The following is an 18,300-nucleotide window of genomic DNA, read 5'->3' on the forward strand; positions in this document are numbered from 1 at the left end:
TTGTACTCCCAACTGTTTCCTTTTTTTTAACAGAAAAGTAAACGGTGGAGAAAAATGATGAGTTTTACGAATTTTCAAAGACATGCAAACCCAAATTACACAACCCTACCAGCACACAGCAGCCAGTAGGGCCATTAACATACATGCTGCAAACAATAAATGCTAAATCGATTGTGGAGAAATGCATACCCTCGATTCTAAGGGGGACGTGCTAAGAGCCACTAATGAAAACACAAAGAAGGTGCTTTGAAAAGGGAAACACGGTGCTACCAGTCAATCAGTCACACCCACTGCTGGGCCTATCACCTGAGAAAATGAGAATCAAAAAGTCACAGGCTGGCAATCCTGCACTCCAACAATATTTACCATAGCCAACACTTGGAAGCAATGAAAATGTCCATCAACCGAGGAATGCACAAAGTAGAAGTGATCCACGTGCACACTGGGAAATTACTCCAATAAAAACTAAAAATTAAATTAAAAATCCAACAAAAGTAAGGAGACATCAGCTTGTGTGGGTTTGTCTGGGCACACTCCACTCTAATTTATAACCGAGAAACACCACAGACCGCAAGGGCTTTTCCCTAGTTACCATGGTGGGGACATAGAAAGGCTGCCGCCCTCTGGCATTTACCTGCAAAAGCAGCTTTAAAGCCTGTGCTAATGGTCATTTCATAGGAACAAGTACTGCAGAACTGTAAATGAAACCTGCCCTCAAAATGTCTTGAGGGAGGTAATGGCCAAAACATTTCAAAATGTGACACATATTTTAAGAGATCACTTTGAAGAACTAAGGAGTAATCACAGCTTGAAAAATAAAAAGGACATGCCTTAAAGCTCAATTTCAACGGATAATGAGGCACATGCGAATTCAACCACAAAGAGGTATCAGCTCACACTTGTCAGAATAACCATCAGCAAGGAAACTACAAACAATAAATGCTGAAGGTGTTGTGGAGAAATGCATACCCTCAACTTCAAGTGGGACGTAACTTGAAAAGGGCCACGAATGAGAACAGAATGGAGGTGCCTTAAAAAGGTAAACATTGAGCTACCATATGATCCAGCAGGCCCACTCCTCCACCTATAATCTAAGAAGAAAGAATTGGAAAGACACAGGCAGGCAAATCTGCATGGCACATTATTACGATAGCCAAGATATGGAAGTAACCAAAAAGGCCACCAACATATGGGTGGACAAAGAAGAACTCCTCCATGTACAGATGGAATATTCGCTAGTGAAAAAAATGAAAAAATGCCATTTGCAGCACCATACATGAGCCTAGACATAATCACGCCACCTGTAGTAAGTGAGAAAGCAAAAGACACATATCCTATCATATAACTTTTAGGAGTTACTTAAAAATTGATAAAAATGAAGATATTTCCACAGAGAAAGGCAATCACAGATTCATTAAAATACTTATGGTTCACCAAATAGAAAGGGATGAGGATTGGATACATTACCATATTGGAGTTAACAGAGATATACATACCATGTGAATATATAATCACCAAAGACGTACGGAAGACCAGGAGAAGACTACTCAACATTGTGTCATAACCTACATGGGAAAAGGATGCGAGGAAGAATAGATACACGTATATGTGTGAAAGAACCACATCTTGCACACCTAGAACAAACAAACCATTGTAATCAAATTTGCTGGGATAAAAAATAAAAAGTAAATTACAATTATGAACAAGAAGTAATGAGACATAAACATAAAGTGCTTTTTTCCTGGCACATTCCATTCGAATTTACAACCTAGAACACCACTTCCATTAAGGCTCTGTTTCCCCAGTTACCAAATTTGGTAAAGGAGAAATGCTGCCACCTTGTGGCCGTTTCCTGCAAGAGCAGCTTTAAACTCACAGCTAATGGTCACTTAACATTCACAAGGACTCAGGGCTGTAAAGGACACCTGCCCTAAAAAATTGTGCTGAAGTAGGAAATGGACAAAAAAATTCAAAACAGGCAAATGTTTCAAGAAGAGAGTATGAGGAGTTAAGTTTTACTCACGCTCTTTTAAAAAAAAAAGGAAAATGGATAAAAGCTCAACCTCAGGGAGTGTTAGACCCATGCAATCTAATCTACAAAAAGTTTCAACTTAGACCAGTCGACTGACCATCAGCAAAATGTCTACAAACAATAAATGCTGACGGGGTTTTCAAGAACTGTGTCCCCTCTACCTGCTGGTGAGACGTAAAGGGGTAACAGCCAATAATGAGAAGAGAAAGGATCTGTGATTAAAAGTAAAAATGGAGGTACCATTCAGTCCAGCAGGCGCACCATTGGACCTCTCACCTGAGAAGACAAGAATCGAGAAGACACAGGCCGCAAAAGCTGCAGTGCAGCCTTATTCACATTAGCCAAGACAGTGAAGCAATCAAAATATCCAACAAGAGGTGAAAGGATAAAGAAGAAGTGGTCCATGTACAGAATGGAATATTAGGCATGGAAAACAATGAACCATTGCTCTTTGAGGCACCACAAATGAGTCTGGAGATAATCACGAAACATGAGGTAACTCGGAAACCAAAGACCTGTATTCTATGATATCACTTATAGGCGTTATCTAATAACTGACACAAATGAATATATTTCCACAGAGAAAGACACTCACAGACTTAGAAAACAAACTATGCTCATCTAAAAGGAAAGGTGGGGGGAATGGATAAGTTAAGATTAGTGTTGCTATATGTATACAAACACATAGTATATACATATGTCAAAAAGACCGACCATCTAGCAAGGGAGGTCTGTGGAACCCTCTGTAACATTTTACATGGGAAGAGGATCTGTACTTGAATAGACATATATAATGTACAAATGAACCAGATTGTGTACACCTAGGACAGACAATATTCGAAGTTTTACCCCAATTAAAAAAAATTTTAAAACCAAGAAGAAATAATGAGACATAAACTTATGGGGGTTTCTCCAGGCACATTCCAATTTAATTTACAACCTAAGAACACGACTTCCAGAAAGGCTCTGCTGCCCTAGTACCCAGATTTGGGAGTGGAGAAATGCTGCCTACTTGAGGCCACTTCCCACAACAGCAGCTTTAAACCCATTGCTAATGGTCACTAAATATTCACCAAACTTGCAGTTCGGGAAATGACACCTGCTCTCTAAAAAAATTCTGAGGTGGAAAATCGACCAAAAATTTCAAAATAGGGCAATCTTCCAAGAAGACATTTTCAAGAGATATATTGTACTCCCAACTGTTTCCTTTTTTTTAACAGAAAAGAAAACGGTGGAGAAAAATGATGAGTTTTACGAATTTTCAAAGACATGCAAACCCAAATTACAAAACCCTATCAGCACACAGCAGCCAGTAGGGCCATTAGCATAAAGGCAGCAAACAATAAATGCTAAATCGATTGTGGAGAAATGCATACACTCGATTCTAAGGGGGACGTGGTAAGAGCCACTAATGAAAACAGAAAGAAGGTGCTTTGAAAAGGGAAACACGGTGCTACCAGTCAATCAATCACACCCACTGCTGGGCCTATCACCTGAGAAAATGAGAATCAAAAAGTCACAGGCTGGCAATCCTGCACTCCAACAATATTTACCATAGCCAACACTTGGAAGCAATGAAAATGTCCATCAACCGAGGAATGCGCAAAGTAGAAGTGGTCCAAGTGCACACTGGGGAATTACTCCAATAAGAACTAAAAATTAAATTTAAAAATCCAACAAAAGTAAGGAGACATCAGCTTGTGTGGGTTTGTCCGGGCAAACTCCACTCTAATTTATAACCGAGAAACACCACAGGCCGCAAGGGCTTTTCCCTAGTTACCATGGTGGGGACATAGAAAGGCTGCCGCCCTCTGGCATTTACCTGCAAAAGCAGCTTTAAAGCCTGTGCTAATGGTCATTTCATAGGAACAAGTACTGCAGAACTGTAAATGAAACCTGCCCTCAAAATGTCTTGAGGGAGGTAATGGCCAAAACATTTCAAAATGTGACACATACTTTAAGAGAACACTTTGAAGAACTAAGGGGTAATCACAGGTTGAAAAATAAAAAGGACATGCCTTAAAGCTCAATTTCAACGGATTATGAGGCACATGCGAATTCAAGCACAAAGAGGTACCAGCTCACACTTGTCAGAATAACCATCAGCAAGGAAACTACAAACAATAAATGCTGAAGTTGTTGTGGAGAAATGCATACCCCCAACTTCCATTGGGACGTAACTTGGAAAGGGCCACGAATGAGAACAGAATGGAGGTGCCTTAAAAAGGTAAACATTGAGCTACCATATGATCCAGCAGGCCCACTCCTCGACCTATAATCTAAGAAGAGAGAATTGGAAAGACACAGGAAGGCAAATCTGCATGGCACAGTATTACGATAGCCAAGATATGGAAGTAACCAAAAAGTCCACCAACAGATGGGTGGACACAGAAGAACTCCTCCATGTACAGATGGAATATTCGCTAGTGAAAAAAATGAAACAATGCCATTTGCAGCACCATACATGAGTCTAGACATAATCACGCCACCTGTAGTAAGTGAGAAAGGAAAAGACACATATCCTATCATATCACTTTTAGGAGTTACTTAAAAATTGATACCAATGAAGATATTTCCACAGAGAAACGCAATCACAGTTTCATTAAAAAAAATCTTATGGTTCACCAAATAGAAAGGGATGAGGATTGGATACATTACCATATTGGGGTTAACAGAGATATACAAATCATGTGAAATATATAATCACCAAAGACGTACGGAAGACCAGGAGAAGACTACTCAACAGTGTGTCATAACCTACATGGGAAAAGGATGCGAGGAAGAATAGATACACGTATATGTGTGAAAGAACCACATCTTGCACACCTACAACAAACAAACCATTGTAATCAAATTTGCTGTGATAAAAAATAAAAAGTAAATTACAATTATGAACAAGAAGTAATGAGACATAAACATAAAGTGCTTTTTCCCTGGCACATTCCATTCGAATTTACAACCTAGAACACCACTTCCATTAAGGCTCTGTTTCCCCAGTTACCAAATTTGGTAAATGAGAAATGCTGCCACCTTGTGGCCGTTTCCTGCAAGAGCAGCTTTAAACTCACAGCTAATGGTCACTTAACATTCACAAGGACTCAGGGCTGTAAAGGACACCTGCCCTAAAAAATTGTGCTGAAGTAGGGAATGGACAAAAAAATTCAAAACAGGCAAATGTTTCAAGATGAGAGTATGAAGAGTTAAGTTTTACTCACGCTCTTTTAAAAAAAAAGGAAAATGCATAAAAGCTCAACCTCAGGGAGTGTTAGACCCATGCAATCTAATCTACAAAAAGTTTCAACTTAGACCAGTCGACTGACCATCAGCAAAATGTCTACAAACAATAAATGCTGACGGAGTTTTTAAGAACTGTGTCCCCTCTACCTGCTGGTGAGACGTAAAGGGGTAACAGCCAATAATGAGAACAGAAAGGAGCTGTGTTTAAAAGTAAAAATGGAGGTACCATTCAGTCCAGCAGGCGCACCATTGGACCTCTCACCTGAGAAGACAAGAATCGAGCAGACACAGGCCGCAAAAGCTGCAGTGCAGCCTTATTCACAATAGCCAAGACAGTGAAGCAATCAAAATATCCAACAAGAGGTGAATGGATAAAGAAGAAGTGGTCCATGTACACAAGGGAATATTAGCCATGGAAAACAATGAACCATTGCTCTTTGAGGCACCACAAATGAGTCTGGAGATAATCACGAAACATGAGGTAACTCGGAAACCAAAGACCTGTATTCTATGATATCACTTATAGGCGTTATCTAATAACTGACACAAATGAATATATTTCCACAGAGAAAGACACTCACAGACTTAGAAAACAAACTATGCTCATCTAAAAGGAAAGGTGGGAGGAATGGATAAGTTAAGATTAGTGTTGCTCTATGTATACAAACACATAGTATATACATATCACAAAAAGACCGACCATGTAGCAAGGGAGGTCTGTGGAACCCTCTGTAACATTTTACATGGGAAGAGGATCTGTACTTGAATAGACATATATAAAGTACAAATGAACCAGATTGTGTACACCTAGGACAAACAATATTCTAAGCTTTACACCAATTAAAAAAAAATTAAAACCAAGAAGAAATAATGAGACATAAACTTATGGGGGTTTCTCCATGCACATTCCAATTTAATTTACAACCTAGGAACACGACTTCCAGAAAGGCTCTGCTGCCCTAGTACCCAGATTTGGGAGTGGAGAAATGCTGCCTGCTTGAGGTCACTTCCCACAACAGCAGCTTTAAACCCATTGCCAAAGGTCACTAAATATTCACCAAACTTGCAGTTCGGGAAATGACACCTGCTCTCTAAAAAAATTCTGGGGTGGATAATAGACCAAAAATTTCAAAATAGGGCAACCTTCCAAGAAGAAAATTTCAAGAGATATATTGTACTCCCAACTGTTTCCTTTTTTTAACAGAAAAGTAAACGGTGGAGAAAAATGATGAGTTTTACGAATTTTCAAAGACATGCAAACCCAAATTACACAACCCTATCAGCACACAGCAGCCAGTAGGGCCATTAGCATATATGCTGCAAACAATAAATGCTAAATCGATTGTGGAGAAATGCATACCCTCGATTCTAAGGGGGACGTGGTAAGAGCCACTAATGAAAACACAAAGAAGGTGCTTTGAAAAGGGAAACACGGTGCTACCAGTTAATCAGTCACACCCACTGCTGGGCCTATCACCTGAGAAAATGAGAATCAAAAAGTCACAGGCTGGCAATCCTGCACTCCAACAATATTTACCATAGCCAACACTTGGAAGCAATGAAAATGTCCATCAACAGAGGAATGCGCAAAGTAGAAGTGGTCCACGTGCACACTGGGGAATTACTCCAATAAAAACTAAAAATTAAATTTAAAAATCCAACAAAAGTAAGGAGACATCAGCTTGTGTGGGTTTGTCCGGGCACACTCCACTCTAATTTATAACCGAGAAACACCACAGGCCGCAAGGGCTTTTCCCTATTTACCATGGTGGGGACATAGAAAGGCTGCCGCCCTCTGGCATTTACCTGCAAAAGCAGCTTTAAAGCCTGTGCTAATGGTCATTTCATAGGAACAAGTACTGCAGAACTGTAAATGAAACCTGCCCTCAAAATGTCTTGAGGGAGGTAATGGCCAAAACATTTCAAAATGTGACACATACTTTAAGAGAACACTTTGAAGAACTAAGGGGTAATCACAGGTTGAAAAATAAAAAGGACATGCCTTAAAGCTCAATTTCAACGGATTATGAGGCACATGCGAATTCAACCACAAAGAGGTATTAGCTCACACTTGTCAGAATAACCATCAGCAAGGAAACTACAAACAATAAATGCTGAAGGTGTTGTGGAGAAATATATACCCCCAACTTCAAGTGGGACGTAACTTGGAAAGGGCCATGAATGAGAACAGAATGGAGGTGCCTTAAAAAGGTAAACATTGAGCTACCGTATGATCCAGCAGGCCCACTCCTCGACCTATAATCTAAGAAGAAAGAATTGGAAAGACACAGGCAGGCAAATCTGCATGGCACAGTATTACGATAGCCAAGATATGGAAGTAACCAAAAAGTCCACCAACAGATGGGTGGACAAAGAAGAACTCCTCCATGTACAGATGGAATATTCGCTAGTGAAAAAAATGAAACAATGCCATTTGCAGCACCATACATGAGCCTAGACATAATCACGCCACCTGTAGTAAGTGAGAAAGCAAAAGACACATATCCTATCATATCACTTTTAGGAGTTACTTAAAAATTGATATAAATGAAGATATTTCCACAGAGAAAGGCAATCACAGATTCATTAAAATACTTATGGTTCACCAAATAGAAAGGGATGAGGATTGGATACATTACCATATTGGGGTTAACAGAGATATACAAACCATGTGAAATATATAATCACCAAAGACGTACGGAAGACCAGGAGAAGACTACTCAACATTGTGTCATAACCTACATGGGAAAAGGATGCGAGGAAGAATAGATACACGTATATGTGTGAAAGAACCACATCTTCCACACCTAGAACAAACAAACCATTGTAATCAAATTTGCTGGGATAAAAAATAAAAAGTAAATTACAATTATGAACAAGAAGTAATGAGACATAAACATAAAGTGCTTTTTTCCTGGCACATTCCATTCGAATTTACAACCTAGAACACCACTTCCATTAAGGCTCTGTTTCCCCAGTTACAAAATTTGGTAAAGGAGAAATGCTGCCACCTTGTGGCCGTTTCCTGCAAGAGCAGCTTTAAACTCACAGCTAATGGTCACTTAACATTCACAAGGACTCAGGGCTGTAAAGGACACCTGCCCTAAAAAATTGTGCTGAAGTAGGGAATGGACAAAAAAATTCAAAACAGGCAAATGTTTCAAGATGAGAGTATGAAGACTTAAGTTTTACTCACGCTCTTTTAAAAAAAAAAAAGGAAAATGTATAAAAGCTCAACCTCAGGGAGTGTTAGACCCATGCAATCTAATCTACAAAAAGTTTCAACTTAGACCAGTCGACTGACCATCAGCAAAAAATCTACAAACAATAACTCCTGAAGGGATTTTAGAGAACTGTGTCCGCTCTACCTGCTGGTGAGACGAAAAGGGGTAACAGCCAATAATGAGAACAGAAAGGAGCTGTGTTTAAAAGTAAAAATGGAGGTACCATTCAATCCAGCAGGCGCACCATTGGACCTCTCACCTGAGAAGACAAGAATCGAGAAGACACAGGCCGCAAAAGCTGCAGTGCAGCCTTATTCACAATAGCCAAGACAGTGAAGCAATCAAAATATCCAACAAGAGGTGAATGGATAAAGAAGAAGTGGTCCATGTACACAATGGAATATTAGCCATGGAAAACAATGAACCATTGCTCTTTGAGGCACCACAAATGAGTCTGGAGATAATCACGAAACATGAGGTAACTCGGAAACCAAAGACCTGTATTCTATGATATCACTTATAGGCGTTATCTAATAACTGACACAAATGAATATATTTCCACAGAGAAAGACACTCACAGACTTAGAAAACAAACTATGCTCATCTAAAAGGAAAGGTGGGGGGAATGGATAAGTTAAGATTAGTGTTGCTCTATGTATACAAACACATAGTATATACATATCTCAAAAAGACCGACCATGTAGCAAGGGAGGTCTGTGGAACCCTCTGTAACATTTTACATGGGAAGAGGATCTGTACTTGAATAGACATATATAATGTACAAATGAACCAGATTGTGTACACCTAGGACAAACAATATTCTAAGCTTTACCCCAATTAAAAAAAAATTTAAAACCAAGAAGAAATAATGAGACATAAACTTATGGGGGTTTCTCCATGCACATTCCAATTTAATTTACAACCTAGGAACACGACTTCCAGAAAGGCTCTGCTGCCCTAGTACCCAGATTTGGGAGTGGAGAAATGCTGCCTGCTTGAGGTCACTTCCCACAACAGCAGCTTTAAACCCATTGCTAAAGGTAACTAAATATTCACCAAACTTGCAGTTCAGGAAATGACACCTGCTCTCTAAAAAAATTCTGGGGTGGAAAATCGACCAAAAATTTCAAAATAGGGCAACCTTCCAAGAAGAAAATTTCAAGAGATATATTGTACTCCCAACTGTTTCCTTTTTTTTAACAGAAAAGTAAACGGTGGAGAAAAATGATGAGTTTTACGAATTTTCAAAGACATGCAAACCCAAATTACACAACCCTACCAGCACACAGCAGCCAGTAGGGCCATTAACATACATGCTGCAAACAATAAATGCTAAATCGATTGTGGAGAAATGCATACCCTCGATTCTAAGGGGGACGTGCTAAGAGCCACTAATGAAAACACAAAGAAGGTGCTTTGAAAAGGGAAACACGGTGCTACCAGTCAATCAGTCACACCCACTGCTGGGCCTATCACCTGAGAAAATGAGAATCAAAAAGTCACAGGCTGGCAATCCTGCACTCCAACAATATTTACCATAGCCAACACTTGGAAGCAATGAAAATGTCCATCAACCGAGGAATGCACAAAGTAGAAGTGATCCACGTGCACACTGGGAAATTACTCCAATAAAAACTAAAAATTAAATTAAAAATCCAACAAAAGTAAGGAGACATCAGCTTGTGTGGGTTTGTCTGGGCACACTCCACTCTAATTTATAACCGAGAAACACCACAGACCGCAAGGGCTTTTCCCTAGTTACCATGGTGGGGACATAGAAAGGCTGCCGCCCTCTGGCATTTACCTGCAAAAGCAGCTTTAAAGCCTGTGCTAATGGTCATTTCATAGGAACAAGTACTGCAGAACTGTAAATGAAACCTGCCCTCAAAATGTCTTGAGGGAGGTAATGGCCAAAACATTTCAAAATGTGACACATATTTTAAGAGATCACTTTGAAGAACTAAGGAGTAATCACAGCTTGAAAAATAAAAAGGACATGCCTTAAAGCTCAATTTCAACGGATAATGAGGCACATGCGAATTCAACCACAAAGAGGTATCAGCTCACACTTGTCAGAATAACCATCAGCAAGGAAACTACAAACAATAAATGCTGAAGGTGTTGTGGAGAAATGCATACCCTCAACTTCAAGTGGGACGTAACTTGAAAAGGGCCACGAATGAGAACAGAATGGAGGTGCCTTAAAAAGGTAAACATTGAGCTACCATATGATCCAGCAGGCCCACTCCTCCACCTATAATCTAAGAAGAAAGAATTGGAAAGACACAGGCAGGCAAATCTGCATGGCACATTATTACGATAGCCAAGATATGGAAGTAACCAAAAAGGCCACCAACATATGGGTGGACAAAGAAGAACTCCTCCATGTACAGATGGAATATTCGCTAGTGAAAAAAATGAAAAAATGCCATTTGCAGCACCATACATGAGCCTAGACATAATCACACCACCTGTAGTAAGTGAGAAAGCAAAAGACACATATCCTATCATATAACTTTTAGGAGTTACTTAAAAATTGATAAAAATGAAGATATTTCCACAGAGAAAGGCAATCACAGATTCATTAAAATACTTATGGTTCACCAAATAGAAAGGGATGAGGATTGGATACATTACCATATTGGAGTTAACAGAGATATACATACCATGTGAATATATAATCACCAAAGACGTACGGAAGACCAGGAGAAGACTACTCAACATTGTGTCATAACCTACATGGGAAAAGGATGCGAGGAAGAATAGATACACGTATATGTGTGAAAGAACCACATCTTGCACACCTAGAACAAACAAACCATTGTAATCAAATTTGCTGGGATAAAAAATAAAAAGTAAATTACAATTATGAACAAGAAGTAATGAGACATAAACATAAAGTGCTTTTTTCCTGGCACATTCCATTCGAATTTACAACCTAGAACACCACTTCCATTAAGGCTCTGTTTCCCCAGTTACCAAATTTGGTAAAGGAGAAATGCTGCCACCTTGTGGCCGTTTCCTGCAAGAGCAGCTTTAAACTCACAGCTAATGGTCACTTAACATTCACAAGGACTCAGGGCTGTAAAGGACACCTGCCCTAAAAAATTGTGCTGAAGTAGGAAATGGACAAAAAAATTCAAAACAGGCAAATGTTTCAAGAAGAGAGTATGAGGAGTTAAGTTTTACTCACGCTCTTTTAAAAAAAAAGGAAAATGGATAAAAGCTCAACCTCAGGGAGTGTTAGACCCATGCAATCTAATCTACAAAAAGTTTCAACTTAGACCAGTCGACTGACCATCAGCAAAATGTCTACAAACAATAAATGCTGACGGGGTTTTCAAGAAATGTGTCCCCTCTACCTGCTGGTGAGACGTAAAGGGGTAACAGCCAATAATGAGAAGAGAAAGGATCTGTGTTTAAAAGTAAAAATGGAGGTACCATTCAGTCCAGCAGGCGCACCATTGGACCTCTCACCTGAGAAGACAAGAATCGAGAAGACACAGGCCGCAAAAGCTGCAGTGCAGCCTTATTCACATTAGCCAAGACAGTGAAGCAATCAAAATATCCAACAAGAGGTGAAAGGATAAAGAAGAAGTGGTCCATGTACAGAATGGAATATTAGGCATGGAAAACAATGAACCATTGCTCTTTGAGGCACCACAAATGAGTCTGGAGATAATCACGAAACATGAGGTAACTCGGAAACCAAAGACCTGTATTCTATGATATCACTTATAGGCGTTATCTAATAACTGACACAAATGAATATATTTCCACAGAGAAAGACACTCACAGACTTAGAAAACAAACTATGCTCATCTAAAAGGAAAGGTGGGGGGAATGGATAAGTTAAGATTAGTGTTGCTATATGTATACAAACACATAGTATATACATATGTCAAAAAGACCGACCATCTAGCAAGGGAGGTCTGTGGAACCCTCTGTAACATTTTACATGGGAAGAGGATCTGTACTTGAATAGACATATATAATGTACAAATGAACCAGATTGTGTACACCTAGGACAGACAATATTCGAAGTTTTACCCCAATTAAAAAAAATTTTAAAACCAAGAAGAAATAATGAGACATAAACTTATGGGGGTTTCTCCAGGCACATTCCAATTTAATTTACAACCTAAGAACACGACTTCCAGAAAGGCTCTGCTGCCCTAGTACCCAGATTTGGGAGTGGAGAAATGCTGCCTACTTGAGGCCACTTCCCACAACAGCAGCTTTAAACCCATTGCTAATGGTCACTAAATATTCACCAAACTTGCAGTTCGGGAAATGACACCTGCTCTCTAAAAAAATTCTGAGGTGGAAAATCGACCAAAAATTTCAAAATAGGGCAATCTTCCAAGAAGACATTTTCAAGAGATATATTGTACTCCCAACTGTTTCCTTTTTTTTAACAGAAAAGAAAACGGTGGAGAAAAATGATGAGTTTTACGAATTTTCAAAGACATGCAAACCCAAATTACAAAACCCTATCAGCACACAGCAGCCAGTAGGGCCATTAGCATAAAGGCAGCAAACAATAAATGCTAAATCGATTGTGGAGAAATGCATACACTCGATTCTAAGGGGGACGTGGTAAGAGCCACTAATGAAAACAGAAAGAAGGTGCTTTGAAAAGGGAAACACGGTGCTACCAGTCAATCAATCACACCCACTGCTGGGCCTATCACCTGAGAAAATGAGAATCAAAAAGTCACAGGCTGGCAATCCTGCACTCCAACAATATTTACCATAGCCAACACTTGGAAGCAATGAAAATGTCCATCAACCGAGGAATGCGCAAAGTAGAAGTGGTCCAAGTGCACACTGGGGAATTACTCCAATAAGAACTAAAAATTAAATTTAAAAATCCAACAAAAGTAAGGAGACATCAGCTTGTGTGGGTTTGTCCGGGCAAACTCCACTCTAATTTATAACCGAGAAACACCACAGGCCGCAAGGGCTTTTCCCTAGTTACCATGGTGGGGACATAGAAAGGCTGCCGCCCTCTGGCATTTACCTGCAAAAGCAGCTTTAAAGCCTGTGCTAATGGTCATTTCATAGGAACAAGTACTGCAGAACTGTAAATGAAACCTGCCCTCAAAATGTCTTGAGGGAGGTAATGGCCAAAACATTTCAAAATGTGACACATACTTTAAGAGAACACTTTGAAGAACTAAGGGGTAATCACAGGTTGAAAAATAAAAAGGACATGCCTTAAAGCTCAATTTCAACGGATTATGAGGCACATGCGAATTCAAGCACAAAGAGGTACCAGCTCACACTTGTCAGAATAACCATCAGCAAGGAAACTACAAACAATAAATGCTGAAGTTGTTGTGGAGAAATGCATACCCCCAACTTCCATTGGGACGTAACTTGGAAAGGGCCACGAATGAGAACAGAATGGAGGTGCCTTAAAAAGGTAAACATTGAGCTACCATATGATCCAGCAGGCCCACTCCTCGACCTATAATCTAAGAAGAGAGAATTGGAAAGACACAGGAAGGCAAATCTGCATGGCACAGTATTACGATAGCCAAGATATGGAAGTAACCAAAAAGTCCACCAACAGATGGGTGGACACAGAAGAACTCCTCCATGTACAGATGGAATATTCGCTAGTGAAAAAAATGAAACAATGCCATTTGCAGCACCATACATGAGTCTAGACATAATCACGCCACCTGTAGTAAGTGAGAAAGGAAAAGACACATATCCTATCATATCACTTTTAGGAGTTACTTAAAAATTGATACCAATGAAGATATTTCCACAGAGAAACGCAATCACAGTTTCATTAAAAAAAATCTTATGGTTCACCAAATAGAAAGGGATGAGGATTGGATACATTACCATATTGGGGTTAACAGAGATATACAAATCATGTGAAATATATAATCACCAAAGACGTACGGAAGACCAGGAGAAGACTACTCAACAGTGTGTCATAACCTACATGGGAAAAGGATGCGAGGAAGAATAGATACACGTATATGTGTGAAAGAACCACATCTTGCACACCTAGAACAAACAAACCATTGTAATCAAATTTGCTGTGATAAAAAATAAAAAGTAAATTACAATTATGAACAAGAAGTAATGAGACATAAACATAAAGTGCTTTTTCCCTGGCACATTCCATTCGAATTTACAACCTAGAACACCACTTCCATTAAGGCTCTGTTTCCCCAGTTACCAAATTTGGTAAATGAGAAATGCTGCCACCTTGTGGCCGTTTCCTGCAAGAGCAGCTTTAAACTCACAGCTAATGGTCACTTAACATTCACAAGGACTCAGGGCTGTAAAGGACACCTGCCCTAAAAAATTGTGCTGAAGTAGGGAATGGACAAAAAAATTCAAAACAGGCAAATGTTTCAAGATGAGAGTATGAAGAGTTAAGTTTTACTCACGCTCTTTTAAAAAAAAAGGAAAATGCATAAAAGCTCAACCTCAGGGAGTGTTAGACCCATGCAATCTAATCTACAAAAAGTTTCAACTTAGACCAGTCGACTGACCATCAGCAAAATGTCTACAAACAATAAATGCTGACGGAGTTTTTAAGAACTGTGTCCCCTCTACCTGCTGGTGAGACGTAAAGGGGTAACAGCCAATAATGAGAACAGAAAGGAGCTGTGTTTAAAAGTAAAAATGGAGGTACCATTCAGTCCAGCAGGCGCACCATTGGACCTCTCACCTGAGAAGACAAGAATCGCGCAGACACAGGCCGCAAAAGCTGCAGTGCAGCCTTATTCACAATAGCCAAGACAGTGAAGCAATCAAAATATCCAACAAGAGGTGAATGGATAAAGAAGAAGTGGTCCATGTACACAAGGGAATATTAGCCATGGAAAACAATGAACCATTGCTCTTTGAGGCACCACAAATGAGTCTGGAGATAATCACGAAACATGAGGTAACTCGGAAACCAAAGACCTGTATTCTATGATATCACTTATAGGCGTTATCTAATAACTGACACAAATGAATATATTTCCACAGAGAAAGACACTCACAGACTTAGAAAACAAACTATGCTCATCTAAAAGGAAAGGTGGGGGGAATGGATAAGTTAAGATTAGTGTTGCTATATGTATACAAACACATAGTATATACATATCTCAAAAAGACCGACCATCTAGCAAGGGAGGTCTGTGGAACACTCTGTAACATTTTACATGGGAAGAGGATCTGTACTTGAATAGACATATATAATGTACAAATGAACCAGATTGTGTACACCTAGGACAGACAATATTCGAAGCTTTACCCCAATTAAAAAAAATTTTAAAACCAAGAAGAAATAATGAGACATAAACTTATGGGGGTTTCTCCAGGCACATTCCAATTTAATTTACAACCTAGGAACACGACTTCCAGAAAGGCTCTGCTGCCCTAGTACCCAGATTTGGGAGTGGAGAAATGCTGCCTACTTGAGGCCACTTCCCACAACAGCAGCTTTAAACCCATTGCTAATGGTCACTAAATATTCACCAAACTTGCAGTTCGGGAAATGACACCTGCTCTCTAAATAAATTGTGAGGTGGAAAATCGACCAAAAATTTCAAAATAGGGCAACCTTCCAAGAAGACATTTTCAAGAGATATATTGTACTCCCAACTGTTTCCTTTTTTTTAACAGAAAAGAAAACGGTGGCGAAACATGATGAGTTTTACGAATTTTCAAAGACATGCAAACCCAAATTACAAAACCCTATCAGCATACAGCAGCCAGTAGGGCCATTAGCATAAAGGCAGCAAACAATAAATGCTAAATCGATTGTGGAGAAATGCATACCCTCGATTCTAAGGGGGACGTGGTAAGAGCCACTAATGAAAACACAAAGAAGGTGCTTTGAAAAGGGAAACACGGTGCTACCAGTCAATCAATCACACCCACTGCAGGGCCTATCAACTGAGAAAATGAGAATCAAAAAGTCACAGGCTGGCAATCCTGCACTCCAACAATATTTACCAGAGCCAACACTTGGAAGCAATGAAAATGTCCATCAACCGAGGAATGTGCAAAGTAGAAGTGGTCCACGTGCACACTGGGGAATTACTCCAATAAAAACTAAAAATTAAATTTAAAAATCCAACAAAAGTAAGGAGACATCAGCTTGTGTGGGTTTGTCCGGGCACACTCCACTCTAATTTATAACCGAGAAACACCACAGGCCGCAAGGGCTTTCCCTAGTTACCATGGTGGGGACATAGAAAGGCTGCCGCCCTCTGGCATTTACCTGCAAAAGCAGCTTTAAAGCCTGTGCTATTGGTCATTTCATAGTAACAAGTACTGCAGAACTGTAAATGAAACCTGCCCTCAAAATGTCTTGAGGGAGGTAATGGCCAAAACATTTCAAAATGTGACACATACTTTAAGAGAACACTTTGAAGAACTAAGGGGCAAACAGAGGTTGAAAAATAAAAAGGACATGCCTTAAAGCTCAATTTCAACGGATTATGAGGCACAGGCGAATTCAACCACAAAGAGGTATCAGCTCACACTTGTCAGAATAACCATCAGCAAGGAAACTACAAACAATAAATGCTGAAGGTGTTGTGGAGAAATGCATACCCTCAACTTCAAGTGGGACGTAACTTGAAAAGGGCCACGAATGAGAACAGAATGGAGGTGCCTTAAAAAGGTAAACATTGAGCTACCGTATGATCCAGCAGGCCCACTCCTCGACCTGTAATCTAAGAAGAAAGAATTGGAAAGACACAGGCAGGCAAATCTGCATGGCACAGTATTACAATAGCCAAGATATGGAAGTAACCAAAAAGTCCACCAACAGATGGGTGGAAAAAGAAGAACTCCTCCATGTACAGATGGAATATTCGCTAGTGAAAAAAATGAAACAATGCCATTTACAGCACCATACATGAGTCTAGACGTAATCATGCCACCTGTAGTAAGTGAGAAAGCAAAAGACACATATCCTATCATATCACTTTTAGGAGTTACTTAAAAATTGATACCAATGAAGATATTTCCACAGAGAAAGGCAATCACAGATTCATTAAAAAAACTGATGGTTCACCAAATAGAAAGGGATGAGGATTGGATACCTTACCATATTGGAGTTAACAGAGCTATACATACCATGTGAAATATATAATCACCAAAGACGTACGGAAGACCAGGAGAAGACTACTCAACATTGTGTCATAACCTACATGGGAAAAGGATGCGAGGAAGAATAGATACACGTATATGTGTGAAAGAACCACATCTTGCACACCTAGAACAAACAAACCATTGTAATCAAATTTGCTGGGATAAAAAATAAAAAGTAAATTACAATTATGAACAAGAAGTAATGAGACATAAACATAAAGTGCTTTTTTCCTGGCACATTCCATTCGAATTTACAACCTAGAACACCACTTCCATTAAGGCTCTGTTTCCCCAGTTACCAAATTTGGTAAAGGAGAAATGCTGCCAACTTCTGGCCGTTTCCTGCAAGAGCAGCTTTAAACTCACAGCTAATGGTCACTTAACATTCACAAGGACTCAGGGCTGTAAAGGACACCTGCCCTAAAAAATTGTGCTGAAGTAGGGAATGGACAAAAAAATTCACAACAGGCAAATGTTTCAAGAAGAGAGTATGAGGAGTAAAGTTTTACTCACGCTCGTTAAAAAAAAAAGGAAAATGGATAAAAGCTCAACCTCAGGGAGTGTTAGACCCATGCAATCTAATCTACAAAAAGTTTCAACTTAGACCAGTCGACTGACCATCAGCAAAATGTCTACAAATAATAAATGCTGACGGGGTTTTTAAGAACTGTGTCCCCTCTACCT

This window comes from Eschrichtius robustus, chromosome 9 (genome assembly GCF_028021215.1).
Source record: "Eschrichtius robustus isolate mEscRob2 chromosome 9, mEscRob2.pri, whole genome shotgun sequence".
NCBI classification, from domain to species: Eukaryota; Metazoa; Chordata; class Mammalia; order Artiodactyla; family Eschrichtiidae; genus Eschrichtius; species Eschrichtius robustus.